Raw genomic sequence first — 8,146 nt, forward strand, 5'->3', positions numbered from 1 at the left:
ATCTGCCTCGCCGGATCTTCGCTGCGGCCGCAGCGGAGCCTCACTCCAGGGTGAACCCGCGCGAGCTTATCCTCTCTCTGCCCTGTTGTCACGCTCGGCCCGGGGGACGCGTGCTACTAGCTAGCGGCATCTTAAGCCTTCTTTACATGCACGGTGTAAATTTTTGAAAATAAAATCTTTACACATTTAAATTATTAAATATAGATTAATCAAAAAACTAATTACAAAATTCATATATAAACTACGAGACGAATTTATTAAAATTAACTAATCCATCATTAGTACATATTTACTGTAACTTTACTGTAGTAATTTATTGTCTAATCATGGTCTAATTAGACTCATTAGATTCGTCTCGTAATTTACAAGTAAACTATGCAATTATTTTTTTTTTATTTTTTTTAGATTTAATACTTCATACATGTGTCGCAAGATAGTTTTGAAATTTTGAATTTTACATCTAAACCAGGCCTTATTCGCTCTCCTTGTTTCTCTTTCCTACTTATTGGGAGGTTTATAGAGAGCTTTATCAACACTGTTTTTTTTACGCGGTGTGTGTGAGAGGGGGGACCTGATTTTCATTTAACACTGTTGCGGGTTCCCTAAGCTACAGAAAAGAAGCGGCCTGCTTTTGTTGCTGTAACTACACTGTGATAATATAGATATACATGTGTCCAATTGACCTGAAAAAGGCTATTTGCATGATCCAGCCGGCAAGGAAAGGAAAAATAGTCGCAATATTAAGGCCCTTTGGCAGGGCTCCAAAAGGAGCTCCGGCTCCACACGGAGCCCTGCCAAACGGGGTGGAGGACCGCGGCTCCGGGGATGGAGCCCCGGATTTTCCGCTCTCTGGAGCGCAACGACAGAGATGGAGCAGCAAAATCGTGGCTCCACGCGGCTCCGTGGAGCTCCACCTGTCCCTAGGACCGCCTTGCCCTCGCAACGGCACAGGAGGAGGAGGTGCTGGCGGATCCCGGGAGGCGGCGGCTCGAGCGGACGTCGGGAGGCACCGGCGTTGGCGGAGGCCAGGAGGTCGGTGGGAGCTCGTCGCGGCATAGGGAGGCTGAACAGCGAGAGCGCGAGGAGCGGGAGGAGGGGGCGGAGGTGCCGGTGCCGCCATGGCCGAGCGGAGCGGGAGGAGGGTGTAGGGTTGAGATGGCGCACTATAGGGAGGTGAATAGTCTTTTCTAAAACTAATTGCGCCGGCTAACCGAAACTTATGCGGAATTGAAACTATTCGCTTAGCCAAGACTTCACCCCTCTAACTATGACTCTAAGGCACCTCCAAAAAGATCCTACACAAAGCAAATGGAGTGCCAAGCTAGTAAGAGCTCTCCTAACAATTCTAATGCCAAGTCATACAAGCCTAAGCACTAGTACTTCCCAAACCGGGGGAGCTCCTACACAATTCTAAAGAGCAAAAGCACAAAACAAAATCTAATCTCACTAGATGCTCAAGAATAAGGATACACAATCCAAATCCAAGAGCTCAACTTGCTTATCTACACAATCTAAGCACGAGCAACTAATTAAGCTACACAAGCTAACTAGTTGCACTAGGATCTCTACTTCTAGCTACACAAGCAAGAAGATGATTAGCAAGCTACACAAGCTAACTACACTAGAGAGCAACTACACAAGCACAAGATATAGATGAATGTAAATACAAGGCTTATGATTTGGAGAATGTAAACCACCGAGAAGAGTAGACAAGATTGACACGGTGATTTTTATCCCGAGGTTCATTTGGTTCCCACCAAGCTAATCCCCGTTGAGACAAGCTCCAAGGTTGCCGCCGATCCTCTTGCTAGTGGTGACTCTCAAGTCACACTCTCCCACGTGGAGTGCTCACACCGAGCTCTAGCACATGATCCGGCCGGACCACTTGTTGGTCTTCACGTCTCGCTCAACTAGAGTTGCTCTTCGCGGCTCCCGCGGGGTGAGCACAATACTGAAAGGCCCTTGTTTGGTTTTGGTAATTGAGTGACAACTTAGGTGGACTAATAAGTGTTTATGTTGAGATACACAGGAGATTAGTCCACACAAAGACACTAGTATGAGCAACATGTGCCATGGAGGAGAAATGACTAAGGGTTGATGTTATGCTCATATAGTGTGATGGAGGAACTTATTGCATATGAGACATGACATGGAGTTATGTGACCAAAGTGGAGAAGATCAAGACAAGGCTTGGCTTGATGGACCGGTTGCAATGGAGAAGGGCAAGTCAAGGCTTTGAAGCGAGGGACCGCGAGGCGGTGAAGCTTGGGCAAGATTTGGCGCCGATGGACCGAGGCAACGGTGAAGAGCGAGCAAGGTCAAAATTGATGGACCAAAGAGGTCATGTGATGATATGGAGTGGATCATATCATTTAAGGAAGATCAAGCCAAGTGTTGACTCATGAAGATGATCAAAAGGCTTGATGGAGTTTGGTGCTTGTGTGGCATCAATATTTGGGAAGATGAAATGAAATGCGCAAGGCAAAAGTATGACTTGTAGGGCATTTCATTTCACCGGTCAAATGTTGTGTAGAGAATTGCATGACCGGATTTAGGATAGATGGCCGTACTATCAAGAGGGGCAAACTTGTTTGCATATCGGTCATCTAGTGCCACTTGAGCGATCTAACATTGCGATGTTGCTAGAATCGAGTGGCGTGGTGAGATCAAGTGAAAATCCTTTGAAAATAATTGTGAAATGCTAACACACATGCACATGGTGTTGTTCACGTGGTTGTGTTGGCACATTTGCAAAGGAGAAAGAGTTGGAGTTGATGTTGATCAACTTTGGGAAGCAAGAAAGGTTTTTCGGTTTTCTCCGGAAATTAGGTGGTCTCTTGGAGTGGAATACTGCTTTGATCCATTGTGTTTTGGATCATGTATTCAGTTGGGTTGTGTAGCCCTCTGAATTAGCTTTCCATAGAGTCCAAGATCACCTAATTTGGACATCGGAGCTAAAAGTTATGACCGTTTTACCGAGGTACATTTCTGCTGGAAATATACCTGCGGACGGTCCGCTCAAGGGGGGCGGACGGTCCGCCGTTATCTCGGATGAGCTCGAACAGAACCATTTTTTGTTCTGTTGGTGGTCCAAAATGAACTGCGGACCGTCCGGTCCATAGGGGCGGACGGTCCGCCTTTAAAAGCTGAAACGGGCGCAGAAACTTGGTAGTTCTGTCTTGGGTGTCCAAAATGAACTGCGGACCGTCCGATCCTTGGAGGCGGACGGTCCGCCTCCTACTGAAAATTCTGGGACAGAAACACTGCGGTTTCTGTGTGTGCTCACTTTTTGTACTACGGACGGTCCGCCCCTGGGGAGCGGACAGTCCGCCGGTCACTTCCAGATTTAGTCAGAGACGTTTGCAAATCGGTTGGTTCGAAGTTTTGAACTGCGAGTTTTGACACATAATCAAAACTTCGAACCAACCGATTTGCAAACGTCTCTGACTAAATCTGGAAGTGACCGGCGGACTGTCAGCTCCCCAGGGGCGGACCGTCCGCAGTTCAAAAAGTGAGTACGCACAAAAATCGCAGTGTTTGTCCTAGAATTTTCAGTAGGAGGCGGACCGTTCGCCACCAAGGGCCGGACCGTCCGCAGTAAAATTTGGACACCCAAGACAGAACTATCAAGTTTCTGCGCCCGTTTCAGCTTTTAAAGGCGGACCGTCCGCCCCCATGGATCGGACGGTCCGCAGTTCATTTTGGAAAACCAAAAGAGCCAAAAACGGTTCTGTTCGAGCACATCCGAGATAACGGCGGACCGTCCGCCCCCCAGGAGCGGACCGTCCGCAGGTCTATTTCCAGCAGAAATGTATCTCGGTAAAACGGTCTTAACTCTTAGCTACAATGTCCAAATTTGGTGAGCTTAGACTCTATGGAAAGCTTATTCAGAGGGCTACACAACCCAACTGAATATTTGATCCAATACACAATGGATCAAAGCAGTATTTCACTCCAAGAGCCAACCTAATCTCCGAAGAACACCGAAAAGCCTTTCTTGCTTCCCCAAGTTGATAAACATCAACTCCAACTCTTTCTCTTTTGCAAATGTGTCAACACCACCATGTGAACAACACCATATGCATGTGTGTTAGCATTTCCCAATCATTTTTCAAAGAACTTTCACTTGATCTCACCACGCCACTCGATCCTAGCAACATCGCAATGTTAGATCGCTCAAGTGGCACTAGATGACCGATATGCAAACAAGTTTGCCCCTCTTGATATTACGGCCATCTATCCTAAATCCGGTCATGCACTTCTCTACACAACTTTTGACCGGTGAAATGAAATGCCCTACAAGTTATACCTTTGCCTTGCGCATTCCATTTCATCTTCCCAAATGTTGATGCCATACAAGCACCAAACTCCATCAAGCCTTTTGATCATCATCATGAGTCAACACTTGGCTTGATCTTCCTTGAATGATATGATCCACTCCATATCATCACATGACCTCTTTGATTCATCGATCTTGACCTTGTTCGCTCTTCACCGTTGCCTTGGTCCATCGGCGCCAAATCTTGCCCAAGCTTCACCGCCTCGCGGTCCCTCGCTTCAAAGCCTTGACTTGTCCTTCTCCATTGCAACCGGTCCATCAAGCCAAGCCTTGTCTTGATTTTCTCCACTTTGGTCACATAACTCCATGTCATGTCTCATATGCAATGAGTTCATCCATCACACTATATGAGCATAACATCAACCCTTAGCATTTCTCCTCCATGGCACATATTGCTCATACTAGTGTCTTTGTGTGGACTAATCTCCTGTGTATCTTGACATAAACACTTATTAGTCCACCTAAGTTGTCCCTCAATTACCAAAACCAAACAAGGGCCTTTCAGTGGGCGCCCAGGCGGAGATTCGGCGGGTGGCCAAGGCGCGGCAGCGCACGCGATGCCGGCTTCGAGGGGGAGGGGCATGGACGCGCCGTGGCCGGGCGGCGGCGGCGGCGGGCGGAGCTTGATGCGGGCGAAAGGGGCTGGAGCAGAGGGTCGTGAGGTAGGAGACGGGGACGGGCCGACCGAGCGAATGGATCCCTCGCCGCCGCCGGAGCAGGATGAGGAGGCGGAGGACGCGGCGGCGCCCAGGCCGACGCGAGGCACCGGCGGCATCGGACGGAGTCGAGGCGGCTTGGGATCCATGTGGCTGGGGAGGGAGCCAGCGGCGGCGGGATCATGAGGCTTGGGAGGGAGCCGGCGGCGGCGAGAGCGAGGTTGGGGGTTGGGCGGCGGCGAGAGCGAGGCGGGCGCCGGGGAGGTGCGCCGAATGGATGAGGAGGGGAAAAAAGAAAAGGGAGAGGAAAAGAAAAGGAGGGGAAATAAAGGAAAAGAAAGCAAACGGAAAAAAGCAAAAAGAAAAAAAAGAAAGGGCAGTTTAGACATTTCACAACTTCAATCCAACTGGTGGAGCTGTTTTGCCAAACGTTTTTCAAAACGACTTCGGCTCCACCCGAGAAGCCGCTCCACTAGAGGAGCCGGAGCCGGAGCTCTACCAAACGGGCCCTAAATCGACAACAACAACCAGCACATTACCTGCAGGGAGCCCAATAGCATGTACAACTATTTATCGTCTATTTCCTAAAAAGGAAAAAAAACACAATAATAAAGAGCCGAATGCAGTGTTGCTCATGCTCGTGCAGTCGTGGTGCCTTGCCTCAGCAGTGCGCCGGCATGCGTACGGTCGTCGCCATGACGACGCCGGCCGGCGGCCACCTGCTGGAGGCACATGTCAGTTTATACTAAATAATACTAATATTTATGGTGCAAGATAAGTAGTATCATTAGATTAACTGTGGAATGTATCTTTTCTATAATAAATTTGTTTAAATATATAAATTTTCGCAATCTATTGTATAAATTTGATCAAAACTTATCCAACCATTTATTTCAATGTTCTTTTCGGTAATGACTTAAGTACAATTGGCCGTAATTTTATTTGTTGGTATGCACGCTTTATATCGATTGGCTCACACTGAAGTCGGGGATTCTTATTTCCAACGACAGGACGGGCAAGCATTTTTAAAATTTAGAAGAGTTGTTTCGCAGTCGGAATTGGGCGACTACCAATCTACTTGATTGCTTGTGTTCTCGCGCGTCTGTTCGGAATGGTCTAGCACACAATGACTCGAGAGTTTTAGACTGGTTCGGGCCGGAAAATGCCCTACGTCCAGTATTAGGGGGTGGTGCTCTCTCTACTGCTCGAGCCCAGGTGCTCAAAGTTGCCGGAGAGCTTTACAAGCTTGCGAGTAGTGAGAGATGGAACTGAACTCTCTTTCTCTACGTGCGTTGGATCCCTTCTTTTATACTTCAAGGTGGGACCCCCTATTTACACGGGTCTATTGCTAGCGTGTGTTGCTTGGTTGTCATGGTTGACTTCCTTACCTTTGTCAGTCGGGGGGGCCCACTCCGTCGGTCGGGAGTGGACGCAGTTGTCTTGGGCAGTTTTCTTGGGCAAAAGGTCTTCATCTTCCCGTCTCACCCTGGGTCGGTCGGGGTGGGCTTCGTGCTTCGGTCGGACGCCCGGCAGTCGTCTTATCGCTTGTCCATCTGTATGTGTTCCGTGCGTCCTTACCTAAGCGGGTTTTGACCGGAGAGTTGGCACGCCTGCTGACGGATTCAGCTTGTCAGGCGGCCTCGCCCGGTCGCAGTCGCCTATCCCTGACGGAGTGGCGCCATGGAGTCATGATGACGGCGTGCTTGGTGGAAGAGTTGACGCCCTCTCTCCCGTTCTCTGTCTCGGGTACGGGTAGGTGGCACAGTCCAAATTGTGGCCCTGTCATGAGGCCCTGTTCCAGTGCACGGTCTTGCCTTGCGGGAGTGGGCGGTGCGTACGGCAGCATGGGGAGTAGGTGTGGTCGCCACGCCCTCCCCCCGGGTCGTCTTCTTGGTGAGCAAGACCCGGGCTGCGGGGTACGGTCGGTTACTGTTAGCGTCCGTGGTCGGCGGGCTGCCGTGTGTCCGTCCCCAGGTTGGATCGCTCGGGCGCCAGCCTCCCAATGTAGACGCTGCAACCTGCCCGGAGCCTTAGTGGGCTGGTTGTTGGGCCTTAGAGAGGAGGAGGAATGGCTTTGTTGGGGGATCCTGGGTCCCTACCTCCATCAGTTGTAGTTCTTAATCCTGTCATCAAATCTAATTTTAATCGCACTACTATATTTATTTTGAAAAGATCTTCAAAATAAGATGTCACTTACATATGTTTTGACAATATGTTTTAAAGACATAAAAATTGCTTATGTAGAAGAGAAAAATAGCAACATAAACTAGTAAAAATGTTCAATTTATTTGCTAAAATTTCCTATCACTTATCATGCAATAAACATCCATCTACCCAACATAATTGTTGGCCATCATTCTCTAATCACACCATCCAATCTACCCATTTAATTGAATTTAGGGGAGTCAGGCAACATTTTGTAAAGCTATAGGAATTGTTTTTTTTTTTGCAAAAAGTCATAAGAAAATTAGAATATACTAAAAAGTATTTTTCTCACATGGGAAAGAATATTATTGAAATATAGTGGTGCGGGATCTTGATTTAAAGCTCTAATTGAAACGAGCGTGTTAGGACCCGCCACGCAATTCCTCTGAGTGCGTTGATGACCACGACAATAAAGAAACAGAAGAATCCGATCCCTACGCTCAGTGACGGAGCCAGCCCCAGCACTAAGGTGGCTCCTTCCTCTTCCTCTCTCTCTTCTTCCTCCTTTCCCCTCTCTCCTCCTCCTTCCCCTTTGCCTCCAATGGAGTTCCTAGGGGTAGGGGGCTTGAGCCCCCCTGCCCCCACGTTGGCTCCGCCCCTGCCTATGCTGACCAGATCCCGAGGTTTCTGTCAAGTAAAGTAGCCAACCTTCATCTCGGTGGCAACCCAGAGCCCTCGAAACGTGTAGGTGATGCAGGCGATGTTGGAGACTATGGCGACAAGTCAAGATGCAGATTTTACTGGGTCAATCCAATAACCCAATACCCAAAACTCAAAGTTTGGTGCAATAAGCTATTGGGCCGACCCATGAAAATTTGGTGTTGATTGGTGCCAAGAGACCTGGATCCTTCGGGTAACCCAATCCCTCCACAGCCCCACCCCGACGCTGCCTCCCTTGCCTCCCAGTGCCGCACCTCGACCCTCATCTCCGACGCCACCCCTCGAC

This window comes from Panicum virgatum, chromosome 5K (assembly GCF_016808335.1).
Source record: "Panicum virgatum strain AP13 chromosome 5K, P.virgatum_v5, whole genome shotgun sequence".
Classification (NCBI taxonomy): domain Eukaryota; kingdom Viridiplantae; phylum Streptophyta; class Magnoliopsida; order Poales; family Poaceae; genus Panicum; species Panicum virgatum.